Source organism: Equus caballus, chromosome 1, assembly GCF_041296265.1.
Source record: "Equus caballus isolate H_3958 breed thoroughbred chromosome 1, TB-T2T, whole genome shotgun sequence".
NCBI lineage: Eukaryota > Metazoa > Chordata > Mammalia > Perissodactyla > Equidae > Equus > Equus caballus.
This window is the reverse complement of record NC_091684.1, coordinates 79738858-79754971: the sequence shown is the minus strand read 5'-3', so window position 1 is coordinate 79754971 and position 16114 is coordinate 79738858.

Genomic DNA, 16114 nt, shown 5'->3' with positions numbered 1-16114 from the left:
AGGTTCCGATCCCAGGCACAGACCTACTCCACTCATTAGCCATGCTGTGGAGGCATACCACACACAAAGTAGAAGATTGGCACAGGTGTTAGCTCAGGGTGAATCTTCTTCACTGAAAAAAAAAAAGCAATGTGGCTTCCTCCTCCCTCTGCTATGTCATGAGAACACTTAAATAGTCCTATGGACAGGTCCATATGGTGAGCAACTGAGACTTCCTGCCAGCAGCCAGGGAGGAACTTTAGCCCATGGCCCACAGCCATGTGAGTTAGCAGCTCCTCAGGCCCAGTCAAGCCTTCAGATGGCCTCAGCATCAGCCAACATCTTAACTGCAATCTCATGAGAACCCTGAGCCAGAACCATGCAGCAAAGCCACTTCCAGATTCCTGACCCTCAGAAACTGTATGATAATAAACATTTATTGCTTTAAGCTGCTGAGCTTTGCAGTCTTTTGCTGTGCAACAAGATAACTGACACAACGACATAATCAAGAGGTGGAGGAAGGGGCTCTTCACGATGTCTTCCCAGCAGGAGTTCAAAACTGCAATGTGCCTCCCACTCTTCAATTTGAGTCTAGTTCTGTATGCCTACCACTCTTCAGCTTTGCAAATATGAACTTGTACTGTGGTTATCCTGTTTTCGTTCCACCACTGTGCATTCAGTTTATGAGGATATGGAGAGAACATATGCATCATGTTCTTGGGACATTTTAGTTCATGAGCAGCCACGTGTAGACTGATGGAGAGGACTGCACATCATTTGAGTCTGATCACTGAGCTGGACGTGAAGACTAGATAGGATCAGGGTGTGTTTCCCTTGAAGAAGAATGAGTGTAGGAGAAAGAATGAAACAGGTGTTTGATGACCAGAAGGATAGACTACGGCAGATACAACACTATGTATTCCCCAAATCCCATTTTTCTTCTCCCCCTGGACACAGAGCTCAGTTACGTATCCCAGTCTCCCCTGTGATTGGTGGGGCTCTGTGAGTTCTGACTAAGGGAATGTGGGCAGAAGTATATACAACACTTCCAGGCTGGGCCCTTAAAAAGTCTTCTGAGTCATTCTTCTGGTTCTCTCTCTCCCCTCACTGGCTGTCCATATGTAGTGTATCCAGTGCTGGACTCAGTGGCCCAGGGAATTGCAGAGATCCCAGCAGGAAGGGGCCTGGGTCCCCGCATGGATCGTGCCCATGTGCACACATGCACACACACACACACACACATACACATTGAACTATGGAGTAAGATAAAAATAAGCCTTTATTTTATTAAGCCACTGAAATTTGAAGATGTTTATTATAGCAGTTAGCCTGCCCTTACTAAAACAATTTAACTCCTCTAAACTGCAATTCTACTGAGAGTTGGTATCAAACTGTTTCACAATTACACACAGGCAACTCTTGACTTACAGAAATCCATATTTACAATTCTCTGACAACCACCCCCACCCCAATACTGGTTATGGTATTTAAAACCAGCAGAAGACAACCATATCTCCCAGGTCAGCTTCCACTTTTGTCTTGGCTTGGCACCACGTCCCTCCTTCAGTGCTTAAGAGCATAGACTCTGGAGCTCAAATTACTTAATGTAGTTCTCATACTCACCATGTAAGATATGTGTTCTTATCAACAGTTTGTTATATCTGAGAGAGCCAAGGCCCTGAGAGGCCTGGAGCTTTGCTCAAAGTCATTCATCTGGTAATTTTGGAGCTGGTATTTGTATCCAGCTCCTCTGCATTCAAATCCAATGGTCTTTCTCTTGCATCACAACACACGGGGAAAAAAAGTTCGTCTGTGGCTTTGAATTTCTTTCACTCTGCAAATTTTATTAACATATGAGTTCAAACATGTGAGAATACCCAGCACACCAAGCATGCAAAGATGATTCCAGGTCACACGGCCACTGGGCCATTCCAGAACTCAGATGACTCCATTCCCAGCTGGAAATGTTTTCCTGGAGTAGGAATAAAGAGCCCCTCTCATCTGAATTTCCCAGGAGAACAATGCTCCTACTCTTCTTTCTATGTGTAGAGTCTACAGCGCTTTTCTCCCCTCTGTTAGGCCTGGGGGAAGATCCCACCACAACATTCCCCTGAAAACTGCGGAAGTCTGGATCCCAATTGCTTTGAATGGTAAATATATATCTAACCTCCAGACACTAAGAAAATGAGCCAGCTGTTAAAATTGTCTTTCCCAGCTCCTGATCCAGTAGAACTTCTCTGTCCTGTGGTGACGTTAGAAATACCACAACAGGTGGAGCAGGGTTCTCAGGGAAACCCAACTGTAAAACACACGACTTCAGTGTGCATCCGCAGGTGTTCTCAGCATCCCTCACAGTGTGAATAGAACAGCATCCCAGGCCTGCGTAGAAGGAAAATCATGCCTTCTGAAACAGATGGATGCTAGAAGCTGGATAAAGCATCTTTCTGGGGTGTGTTGTCTCCCCCTCCCCAATGAAAAGCAATTTTTACACAGGCCAGGAGCCAGGGTTGGGTCTCAGAAGCCAGAGAACCAACGATCCTTTGCCTCCATGATGTAATGCTTCCAATATGAATTCTCATTGGCTGAAGGACTTGTCACTCACTCATCAAGCTTTACATGGATGAACTCTGTGGAATTTAGGTTTTTCTCCCATAATGGGAGGCTCAGTTAAGCTCTGGTTGAACTCAGTTGCTGTTTTTCTCTCCTACAGGTCACTTCTTAAGATATGCACACAGTTTGTGGGTTTTCTGGGCTTTCGTGCATTTTACTTTCATTAACCTAAAAGGTACTTCAATTAATAGACTTTCCAAAGCAGTAAATATTTTCTGGACATTAATGCTCCATCCTTTTCAGAGTCCTGCTGTTATTTTTATTACTTCCATTTTATCATTGGAAACAAAGAGTCCAGAGCAGAAAAACTTCCGGTTGCACTGATTCTAGGGAGGAGGCTGTTGGCCCAGGATACAGATTTGAAAAGCAGTAAAGAAAGAAAGGAGCCACAAGTCTGAGTGTGGCTCTGGCAATATTTTCTGGGCTGTCAATTCAACCACTCCTACTTGCACACGTCCCATTTGTCTTGTGCACAGTGACTCTGCAGCCTTGCTGCCACACCCAGGCTTGCGCTGGCCAGGGACCTGTGAGCAGGGCAGTGCATGGGCTTTAGGGCCGGGTGATCTGGGCTCCAATCCCAGCGGCCCTGTGACCTTGAGCAAGTCTGTATGCCGTGTGAGCTTCAGCTTCCAAGCTGTAAAGTGAGCCTAACAGTGTCTCCCTGGCAGAGCAATTGTCAGGATTAGAGGAGGGCGTACATGTGAGTCCCTAGCACAGAGTTTGCAGTTGAAAAACAGTAGGCTGGTTTCGAATGCTGTCAGTCCCAGGCAGCGTGCTCCAGGAGGGTTGGGGGTTCAGCAAGTCAGTGACAAGGTGTCAGGGAACACCCACGGGAGGCGGGCATGAGGCAACGTCCTGGTGTTGCCAGGGCCAAGTGCCCGAGGTGGCCTCAGGCAGGGTGAAGATCACTCTTCCAGGAACACAGATTCAGCATTGCCCATGTGAACTTCCACAGTGTCCCCAAGGCAGAGCCAGCCTACCAACATGGCGGTCACACTTCCCACAAAGGTCACAAAGGTTTTCCACCCAGGAATGAAGCAACAGGAACCTCGCTGACTCAGATTGCCTTGAGCACTTGAGATATCTCCCTGGCTCATATGAGGGTTCCCTATGCTTTGAGAAAAGCCAGAAAGAAGTAAAGAGAGAAAACATTCTTGGTCTCCTATGATCCAAAAATGCACTTCTTCAGTTTAATGTGGCTTTAGATCTGGATATTCAAAAACACAGCAGGCAGATGTGGACTGGACGTGCATCCCTCCTACGGTACGAGGAGAAGACGAAGCAACAGCACAGAGAGAAGCAGCGTTGGAGCTGGACAAGCCCCAGGAGGGGCCTCCTGGGGGACGGAGGGGCTGGTGGCAGGAGGGCATGTGTCCCAGGGGTGGGGAAGCGGGTCTGAGATTGGAGTTCTCAGCCTTCCCCCTTTCCTCTGTCCTCTGCTCTCCTTCCACCCTTCCTCCACCCTCCCTCCACACCCCCAACCCAGCCACCAAGACTCCTGCCCTGCCAACCCTGTACCAGCTCATTCGGCCCAAGGAAACTAAAACGTGCTCTAATCACAGAGTCATCTCAGAAACAGGAAATCTTGCCAGCATTTTGCCCAGGGTGAAGGAGGAATGAGGTAAAGAGTACAGCCCCAGCTGCTCCCAGCGCCACCATCAGTGCTCAGGGGCCTGGGACATGCAAATACCGCACCTCAGGGAGTACAGACCATAAGGATGAAGCTACAGCATGTCACGTTCACCATCAGAAACTCATCTGAAAATCCCAAGATGCTCTCTCTAATACAGTCAATCTGGAAGATACGGAGGAGCTTCGATAACTTCCCCAAATGATAAATTTCGTCATGGTTCACTGCGAGGCTGTTTTCAGTTTACAAGGCTGCTTATACTCGAGTTTTCCCAACATTTAGCACGTGCATATTTGAGTGCCTTCTGCCTCTAACAGTGTGTCTCAGAGGTTTACTACTTGGGAGGTTTACTACTTAATTTCTTGCTCAGAGGAGACACAAAGACCACAGTATCAGGAGCTCTCCATCATAAAAGCCACTGTGTACCCCCTGCCATTCTGAGCATGACAGTTACCACCTCGAACAACAGAATATTTTTTTTCTTTCACAAATTGGGACTCTGACAGTTGGAGAAGACTTTCTTAAGGCTGCACAAATACTAAGTGACGGTGATGTGGGGTCGGTGAGCCAAGGAGTCGAAAGAAAGATTTCTTAGACTCTTAAGATCTGGCAGTAGTGCTCTTTTATTTAGAGAATAGAATAGCATGGGGACAGGACCCATGGGCAGTCAGAGGTTCTCCTGCTGCCCCCGCTGGCATGGGGACAGGGCCCATGGGCAGTCAGAGCCGCTGCTGCTGCACCGGCTGGCATGGGGACAGGACCCATGGGCAGTCAGAGCTCCTGTTGAGGAGTCAAGTTGAGGGTTAGGGCTAATTTTATAAGGCATGGGTATGTGAGTCATCTCTTTACAAGACAAAGGAAAGAACATGAAAAAAAGTTAAAATGGTATCAGTGCCGGTGGGGTCTGGTCATTGGGTGATCCCATGACTTTTAGACAAGAATCAAATCGGATTAAGTAAAGGTCAGAAGCCACCACCCTAAATCAGTTACATGAGATTGCCAGACAGCAATCAACTTACGTTCTTGCCTTCCCCATTAAGAGTTTCTAGGGATAAGGTCATCTCTCTTCTTCTTCCTGGTACAGAGAGGGAGGCACCTTTTACAGATAGAGATTTACCTTACAAATGTAAATGTGTCCCAAAAAGGGCAAGTTCCATTCCCCAGAGCCTCCTTCCCTGTCCCAGTTTATCGAAAGCAATCAGCCCCAAACAATCCCGATGCCAAAGAGACACATCCTGGGGTGGCCAATTTCAGGTCCCTACAAGGTCATCCCCCCTTCCTTCACAAATGCAAATGTCTCTCAAAAGGGCAAGCAAAATTCCAGTCCTCGGAGCCTGCTTCTCATCTGCAGTTTTAAAATTAACTGGCCTAAAATCCTCATCAACGGAACCTGGATTTCAGTCTGGACTGTCTGGCTCCAAAGCCAAGTGTTTTTCCCCTACTTAGCTACAAATCCAGAGGCAGAGCTGTCCTGACGCTGTCAATGAGCCTCCACACAGAGCTGGAGTCCCCTGCCCAAGTCAGGTCAGTCTCACGGGTGCTAAGCCACTCAGTCCTCTCTCACTTTGCAGCAATGATGGGCAGACCACAGATTGTAAATCGGCTCCCCCTCCAAGCTTCAGCGCTGTTGTTGGGTGGGTGGTGGCCACACCCCAGAAGGAGAGCCAGCTGGACAAGTCGGCTGGCAGCTGGTATGTCCCCTCCCCTCTGCTTCAGCAGTGGGTGAGGAGCCCTTTAGATGGTCTGAATGACTGTCCACTCCCCTTCCCCACCAAACCTCCCCCTTGTCATCTTTTGGCTGAACCTTTCTGTCTTCAGTTCACCTTCACCCTAATTCAGCCACCCTAAGCCTGAGTCCCCTCTCCTGTGGCTGTCTCCTGCAGTGCTCAACGTGGTCAGACTCTTAACTACGTCTTAAACCTCATTTTGAATTCAGAAACTCAAAAGGCATGAGGATAATCTGGGAAAGGCCTTCCTCCAGGCTGTGTGGTGGAGGTAAGCACCCGCCCTTTACCCCTCCACCTTCATGAACTGAAGAGGAACAGTGAGACAGGTCACTTCCCCTAGGGACGGCATATGAGAGCACTCCCACAGTACAGGACCCAGCAGCAGGGCAGATTTCTTCTGGGAGCATCTGCCCCACCCTCTCTAGGCCCTGAGCAGCTCTCCCAAGCCATTTCCCAGAACAATCCTTGTGGATTTTGGCCAGGGGTCATAGAAATCTCAAACAACAACCCTTCACCCCTTTACTAAGCATCAACCATGTGCTAAATGCTGCACCGGATATACACTAACCCTCAGCTGGCCCATTATCTGAGTTTCAGGTGTCACCCCACCCACTGAGAACAGGCAGATTGCTAAGCACACGTGGAAGAGTGCTCTGTGGCCCCTGGACAGGTGAGCTTCCCAGTGGGCTGGCCTTACACGTGCTGCAGGCCTGGGTGAGCAGCAAGTCTCCTCTGACGTTTGACTGCGACCCTGCTCCTCTCTCCAGGCCAGGGTGGCGGTGTTTCTGAAATGGACATTAGTCTCTGCTACATAGAGAAACAGTAAGTGACGTCACTTCACTGCTTTTCCCAGGGCGGATGGTAGCACACTGCGCACCAGAGAAGAACAGCCTTTCCCTTCCCATCTATTACAATGTGAATGTTGAATGCCAATCTTGTCCTCTCTTCTCCCCGGTTAATTAGGTTCTGTTCTCAAAGCTTTGGGAAGGAGCTTTATTGCGGATGGTCAGGTCCAGCCAGCAGGCACTTGTGGGATCAAAGGATCTAGGGCAGGATGTTTTTCCTACGTAAAGGCTGCAGCAATTTATTTCTGGTCAGACTCCTACTAAACAACAGAAAACCACTGCCGCCTTCAGGGTATCAGATTGAAAAGGGCGCTCTTGTAAAGATCTGTGCTGGATCCTATACAGCTCTACACACAAGAATTCTGATTTATTAGCCCTCTCAACTCCCAGCAACAGAGGCGCACACACCTGTCCCTGTCTGATGATCGCCCAGTGACAACACAAATTAAGGACGGAGCCCAAAGAATAGCTAAAGATCCCACCACTTCATTAGCGAATCTTTTCTAAAGACTTTTTCTTAAGTAAGTAAGACTTTTCAATCACTTTCCAAAACTCTTGACTGTGGCCCAAAGATGAACTCAGTTGACTCCTGTCGAGGGAGGGAGGGAGGAGGGGGGGAAGACCGACTCATATTCTCCCTTCCTCAGCAGCATGAGTATGAGCCACTCCTGGATATCATCAGCTCCTCACAGCAGCTTAGAGCCTTAGTGGCTTCTCAAATGGCTATTTTAGAGATAAGTAAGAAAAGCCTAGGGAGGTTGAATGACTACTCCAAGTTCATAAAGAAAGTCAGTAGGTAAGGACGGGAGTCCTGGCTGGGCCAAGGCACCTCTTTGTCTATCCAAGATGGATTTACTTGGGAGAACTGAGTGTGCCAGGCAACTGCAGGAATATGCCAGTAGTGCTCAGGGCCAGGGTTATTGACAGGGGAGCTCTGGAGAGGGCCTCTAGCACTCTGATATTACAGAGAAGCACGAGCTCTTGCGAGCTGAGCCGTGTCTCTCTATACCACTGCCTCCTTGTAGGAGTTATAAGAATAGTTCTGCGGGCTGTCCACTCCAAGGCTCAGCTGTTGTTCCTGCAATTTCTCCTCCTGTGACCCCAAAGCTCCTGCTGGGGCAAGATTAGTACAGATATTCCCTTCCCAGTGACTTTGGAGTTATCTTTCCCAAGGAAAGGGTGGTTCAAGTATGGTTGGGGCCAACCTTACGGCTTGAAGTTAAAACAGAGCATGCTGGTGTAACTGCAATAAATGAAGTGAAGAAAGGGGCTCTGGATTTCATTCTCAGCTGTAATTAAATTGGAAACAATAGAGAGTTTTGATAATGAGGCTGTGTCATTTCTTGGCCTCATAATGCTTAGGTCAAGCAAGAAACCTGTTGGTCAGGAAAAGCAACTATGCCAGAGATAGCTCATTGGCTCTAACTCCCTTGTCCCCAGAACTCAGCTCTCTCATGCAACCTGGCACCGTGCCTGAAAAGTTTCGTGGGGAAAAGTGATTTAACAAGTCATCTAGGCAGAGGGGGTCCTAAGTAATTTATTTCTTAACAAACATTTACTTAGCACTTACTAAGTTCCAGGTCTCATCTAAGCACTTTGCATGCACTAATTCCTTAAGCCTTAAAAGAGTCCTGCTGGGGAGATCCTATTATTGTTTCCATTGAAAAAATAACAGATCCCCTCTCACCACTCCTTTCAATACTGTCCCAGAAGTCCTAGCTAAAGTAACAGGAAAAAAAGGAAATAAAAGGCATAAGATTGAGTAGGAAGAAATAAAACTCTTTGGTCTTTGTTTACAGATGATGTGATTGTCTAGTAGAAAATCTGAAAGAACCAACAACAACATAAACTCCAGGAACTGATAAGCAATTTTAGCAAGACTGCAAGATACAAGGTTAATATAGAAAGGTCAATTGCCTTCCTATATACCAGCAATGAACAAGTGGAATTTGAAACTAAAAACACAGTCCCATTTACACTAGCATCCTCAAAAGTGAAATACTTCAGTATAAGTCTAACAAAATATGCATACGGTCTATATGAGGAAAACTATGAAAAATGATGGAAACTGAGGCACAGAGAGGTTGAGTAACCTGCTTATGGGAGGAAGGTAGGACTTGAAACTAGGGAGTCTGGTTCTGACATCCATATAATAACCCCATGCTACTCTGTCTTGCTGTTGAGCTTTCCTGGCACCTGGGCCTGAGGTACCGAGGATTTACACATATGCACTGCCCTCTACTGACTCTTAGCTGTTGAGTACAAGACCTGGGAAGGGCACTGGGGTTCACTGAGCTCTGCACTCTCATTTAATAGTTGAGGATGCTGAGGCCCCAGGAAGGAACTTCCCAAGCTTACGAAATAAGCTTCAGATCCAATCTTGAAGCCAGAAAGAATACATACACTTGCAGAGCGTCTGCAGCACTAAGCCCTCATATTGGTGAGTGCAGGCTTGACCATACTGTTCAAGCCACAGACCATGAAATTTCAATGGCTTACCAGAACAACAGTCTACTTGATCTTGTGTAGTCTGATATGGGCTGGACACAGGGCAGAGTTTCTCCATGCAGAGGCAGAGGCTGCTTCCAGGGGTGCATGTCCTTCTAACATCTCAACACATGTCCCTGTTATTCCAGAGGAAAGGATAGAGCCTGGAGATGACTTTCATCTTTCTTGCCCACATCCAATTGGCCAGAACCAGTCACATGGCCCCACCTAGCTGCAAGAGAGGCTAGGAAATGTAGACAAGGAAGAGTAAAGGGAAACAAGATTTGGCAAACACATAAAACAATGTCTATCACTGCCCTTTACATATATTATCTCATTAAACTGTCATAGCAGCACTGCAAGGGGAGCATTGTCTGCCCTCTCATGGAGATTAAATTGCACCTGATTTATTCTATTAATGGATGGTGGGATCAAAATTAAATTCAAAGTCTTTAAGGGCCGGCCCTGTGACACAGCGGTTAAGTGCACATGTTCCACTTCGGCAGCCTGGGGTTCACCAGTTCAGATCCCAGGTGCAGACATGGCACCACTTGGCAAGCCACGCTGTGATAGGCATCCCACATATATATAAAGTAGAGGAAGATGGGCACAGATGTTAGCTCAGGGCCAGTCTTATTCAGCAAAAAAGAGGAGGATTGGCAGGTGTTAGCTCAGGGCTAATCTTCCTCAGGAAAAAAAAAAATTCAAAGTCTTCAGGTCTCCAAACTCTCTTATTTTTGCACTACACCAAACTGGCTCTACAAGTATTCCTTAAGTCCCATCTTAGTGCTCTTTCACTGCTGCATGCCACTGTGTGAGAGCATAAATAGGCAGAAAATATCTCCTCCCCAGCCGTGCAGCCAAGGATGGAGTTATTCTCTCAAATGTTGTAAGTGAGAGAATAAAGCAGCACAACCTTTTTGGAGAGCACCTTGGTAGTTGAAATTATAAATATGTATGTTTTTGACCCAGCAATTACACTTTCAGGAATTTCTCCAATAGATAAATTTTCAAAAATGTACAATGATATTTTTGCATGAGAACATTTATTTCAATATTGTCTTTAATAGCAAAAGAACTGGAAAAAACAGAAGTCCAAAAAGAGAGGATTGCTAAAACACAGAGTGGAGCATCCATATAGCAAGATCCTCTGCATCCATTAAAAACAACTCGAGCTCTCTCTACACACCAGTAGGGAACATGGCTGATGGAGACAGATGCGTGGAAACAAAACAAGAACATGTATATGGCGGAATCTCAATTGTGGAAAAGAGCACAGAAATGATATAGATAATATATATTATGCATAAAGTATCAGAAAGGATTCTCAACAAGTGTTAAAAATGGGCAGTTTCAGAAGAAATTTTTACTTAATAACTTTTGGCTATTAATTTTTACAATAAACACAAATTATTTATATAACTAAAATTTTTTTAAGTTTTTTGTGTTTTAAATTTTTTAATTTATTATTTAATTTTTAATTAATTAAATTTGAATAATTTTAAATAAATTTAACATAAACTTATTAAATTTTACTAAATAAATTTAAATAAATTAAAATTTTAAAAGCTTTTTAAATAACTAATTTTTTAAAAATATGCTGCTATAGCTCTGTAATTGAATGCAATGTTCTGATTAAACCTGACCTCTGATAATGTCTTGCAGGTACAATGTGAAAAATACCGCTACATTCCCTCCGTTGATTGCTAAGTGTAATAACGGCTGCCTTGGTCAGCCTGGAATTGCCGCAGAGGACGGCCTTTGGTGAGTCCGCAGAGCCTCAGAGCAGCCACATAGGAGCTCACCCTACTGTCCTTTAGATTGGCTACTCCCAGTTCGTACTTGCTCGTTGGACCTTTTGAAAACAGCCCCAAGGCTGCAAAAAGCACTTGGAACTTGGCTTAAAAAGAGCCCTAAACCCCATGTCAGTTCCAGAATAGCTCAAACCTATGCCAGGCTTTCTAGAATGATAACTACATGAAAGAAGAAGTGGTGGCATTAGGGAGGAAGCAAGAACATGAGTAGAAACTGTGTCTATTGGAGACAGTGAGAAAACTGGCATATATATGCAGGGATATATAGATATGTATTTTATATATATTTATATATAGGTGTGTATGTATGGGTGTGTGTATATACATATATAAACATACGTATATACCATTAGGATGTTTAAATATAATATTAGGGAATTATAATCAGGTTAGTGGGGCCCAATTTTGGGGGGATTTGAAAACTAGCTGATAAGCCAGGTTTTGATGAAGGAGGCAAGTGGGAGCCACTCACCAGCTAATATTGAATAGGGAAGTGAGATGATGAAAGTGGCCTTTGGGGAAAATTTATTCCTACTGTGGTGTACAGAGTGGATTGGGGGTGGGGAGAGGAGCCTGAAAGAATCTATTGTTTTGAAAATGAGACACTGACCCCATGACTGAAAAGGTCTGACTCTGGTCTCATCACTCTCAAATAGTCCTTCTCTGCCAAGGTCCCAGTCAGCCATTCCTCTTATCGGTGTCCCATGACTTCAAAGCCAGATGATTGTACCAGTTCCCTACTGGTTGCCCTTGATGTCAAAGCATCTTCCCTACCACATTGCAGTACATTCAGATTAATCACCACCGAACATGGATTTAATCTTGGAACAAACTTTCCACGGCTCATCATGATCCCTGAATTAAATTGAAGCTTCTTAGCCAGGTGTAGATGGGGTCCTGGCGCAGAGTCTAAGCAGTACCAAGCACCACTGTGCATTTGGGCAGTCTCAGGGTCTGGCCCGCCATAGAGGAAAGAGAAAGTGACTAGCCTGAGTTGGAGCTGATGGTGGGTGGCTCCCAGTCCCATCAGGAAACTAAGACCACTTCTTAGCCTTTTGAGTGTTGAACTGGATCCCAGCAGACATCTCCCATACCAGGAGAGTCGAGTGAGCTGCGGGATAAGGAAAGCAGGAATCTATAAAGAGGAGCAGTTATGAGTGGACAGCACAGGGCGTTATCCTTTCCCCCACATCCACACCCCAATGGACTTGGCCAGGTGTGGGGTAGAGGAGGGAAGTTGAGAAGAACAGAAGAGAAACCTCTCGGGACAAACCCCTAAGAGAAGATAAAGCAGATGAATGGGCTGTGAGAGGACCATCAGGGCCAGATCCATGGGGTGCTGGTTACTATGTGGTGCCAAGTCCCTGGTCCCCTGGCCTCCTCAGTCAGCAGCTCTGGAAATGGGAGACAAACTGCATTTCTAACAGGCATCCCAGGCTCTGAGACAGTGCTTCAGCTGAACAGCAGGAAAGAGGGGTCTTCTGACTCTATCAGTTTGTGGGTTAATAACTGATCTTAATATGGGTGGGACAGGGGCATTTCTCACCATTCAAGTGTGACTCCACAACAAATAGAGTGTCTAGCTGTGTCAGGGGTCCCCAAAACCACCCTCAGTTTCAGTGATTTACTAAGGTGCCTCACAGGACTCAGTGTATAGTTGTACTCATGAGCACAATCATCAAAGGGAAAAGGCGCATGGCGCAAAGTCCAGAGAAAACCAGGCGCAAGCTTCCAAGACTCCCAGGGGAGACACACAGGATTAATTCCCCCTGTGAGATCTGCCCACCAGGGAAGCTCAGTAGACACTCCGTGCCCAGGGTTTTCACTAGGGGCTGATCACGTAAGCTGCCTCTGCCTGGCAAGTACCCAAATTCCGGACCCTGGAAAGAAAGCAGGTGTTTAGCATAAACCATATTGTTTCTATGAACAGCTCAGGCACAGTGAGCCACTCTTAGCAGTTCTGGGCCTGGTGAGACACTCCTGAAATCCAGTTCCTAGGTGGCAGCCAAGGGCCAACCTTGTAAGCAGACCTTTCCAAGGACAGGATTTCAGGTCTGCCATGTTAATTCTTCTCTGCATGCTAGCCAAAACAATTAGACAAGAAAATAAATTAGAGCTAAAAAAGCAGCAAAGGAGCTAACATCGTTTTCCAACAATATGATTGTTTACCTGAAAAAGAATAAGAGAATTTAGGGCCAGCGCATGGTTAAGTTCACGTGTTCCGCTTCAGCGGCCCAGGGTTTCACCAGTTCAGATCCTGGGCACCAACATGGCACCGCTCATGAGGCCATGCTGAGGCAGCGTCCCACATAGCACAACCAGAGGCTTACAGTTAGAATATACAACTATGTACTGGGGGGCTTTAGGAAGAAGAAGAAAGAAAAAAAAAAGATTGACAACAGATGTTAGCTCAGGTGCGAATCTTTAAATAAATAAGTAAATAAGAGAATCAACTGAAAATGATCAAAAATAAAATTTGTACTTGGAATTAGCTGGTTTATAACCCCCTCTCAGTCCTAACCAGCAGAAGGCCCAGCAGGGGAAGCAGGTGTTGGTGCAACTTCGAATCAAGTTAGAAGCTTTCATTATCACACAAGCCGGGACACTAATTAATTACCTAGTTGAGATGGAGTTTGTGATCAAAAGTCACCAAAGGACCTTTGATTCTCTAAGAGAAACTAGGGAAGCCACAGGGCCTGTGCACAGGCAGAGGCAGAGCGTGCGAGGCTGGAGAGGCTGTGCCTCAGCCACCCACCCGTGCTGTCCTTGTGAGGCCTGTGAAGAGCTGCAGCCTTCATGCGGTTGCATGCTACTGAATCTTTGCAGAGGTAATCTATCTTAACTGCGATCAGTTAGGACCCCCGTCTCTGTCCGCGCTGACTTGGAGCGGGCAGCTGCAGAACGGGCTCCTACATCCCGTGCTCAGGCAGAGGGGCGGCGGTGTGCTGTTCCCGGGAGGTGCTCCACACCGGGAAGCGAGCAGCAGCCGATTATACACAGAAGCGACTGCAAACCGCTAACCTCAAATCCAGGGAGTCCCCAGCTCTTATCAGAGGCTCAGAAATGAACTGTTCAAGCCGTGCGCATGAGTAAACAACCTCTTAAGTACTCTAAAATGTATTTTCGAAGACAGGGAAGAGAATACAAAAAAAATGCAAAATGTTTGTTAAAAGCTTGTTAAAGCTTAAATATGGCGCTAGAACTTCAACTGAAAGATGTTTTGGAACATAATTACAGATTCCTGATTGGGACATATACGAAAGGGACTTTTTTTTCTCGTCTTTAAATTTATTTATTTAAAAACAGAAAATCCACATACAAATTAGTGGGACATGAAACAAAAGTGACAAGTAGAAGCAAAGAAATTGATAGAAATTGTTTTGATATCAAGAAGCAAATTGTAATCAAAAGAAACTTCGGACCGTACTGAAAGTTATAATTCATTAAATAGGAAGAAATAGATTTCTAGCAGAAATAATAGATTACGGTAAACAGGCTCTTGCGTTTGATTATTCAACTAATGAAGAGAAGTGAATCATAGAATTCATTGGAAAAATATTTAAACTTTTTGCTGATTTGACAAAAAATATTGGCATCAACATAAATAACATAAAACTCCTAATACACCAGTACAACTGGAAGGACATCCATGATAAGTCGTCTAACGAGCTCCGTCAAAGTAAAGAGTACTCAACAGTCATCACTTGCACCAGAAAACTTGAACTGAATAGTGATAAAGAATTTACCCCATGAATAAATATTAAAGGGAAGAAGGAAAAAACTAATTTCTAATCATTAAAACTCCCTTTCAGTGTTTCTTTTTCACAAACAATAAGAAAATTCAGTAAGGAGAGTGAATTTTACATTTATACATGGAAATAATTAACTCAATATCCTTCAACATACACTAATCACAACCAACTAGAGGATATATTAAACAGAGTAATTTGCAATAGAAAAAAGAAAAAGCCCTTAGGAATAAACTCAACAAAACTCAAGTAAAAATCTATATAAAAAATTAAAATGTTACTGTAGTACACATAAAAAATATCCTGAGCAAATAAAAAGGCCTGTCATATTCTTGGATTGGGAAACATCATAAATGTCATTTCTCCCTAACTTCCTATACAAATAAATAGCGCATAAATAAACAATCCAAATGAAATAGTAAGAAGATTAACTTGATAAGCTGATCCTAAAGATCATATATAGAAATAAGCAAACAAAGTAGTCAAGATATTTCTGAAAAAGAAGAGTAATAAGGGGCCAGCCCAAGCCCAAGCAAATATTGACATGTTAAAATTAATAAGCACTGATGAAAAACACACAGGCATATAAATGGGAGAGAATTAAAAGTCCATAAATAAACCCAAGTGTAAATGAAAATTTAGTGTATGAAAAGGACAGCACTTCAAATCAGTGCAGAAAACATGGTGTTGGAACAATTGGATAACCATCTGCGGAAAAAATGAAGTGGAATTCACACTTCACATCTTACACTAGGATAAATGTAGTATGGATTTCAATTTTTAACCCAAAAACTTAAATTGTGAAAGTGTTGGAAGACTCCATGGGATAATTTTTTTTAAATAATTTTGGCATAAAGAATACCTTTCTAATTATGAAACAAAAAAGAAGCTGTAAAAGAAAAGATTGATCCATTCAACTACATACAAATGTTTTAGAATATGCCTGGCAAAAACTAACATAAATAAAGCTAAAAGACAAATGACAAACTGGAAAATACATGTTTCAACTCACATCACTAACAAAGAACTAACCTGACCTAATATATAAAGAGCCCCTTTTTAATAAAAAGGAAAAAAAAAAATAGCACCAAAGAAAAACAGCAAAGGATACTGAGGTGGAGGGGGGTGGGGGTGGGAGTCCTCCAAAATAAAAGTAGATCTTAAACATGAAAGGATGTCCAAATCCACTTATAATAAGAGGAATGCAAATTAAAATTTCAATAAGATTTTTTTTCACCAATAAAAATGCAAATATCCAAAAACTCGTGATCTT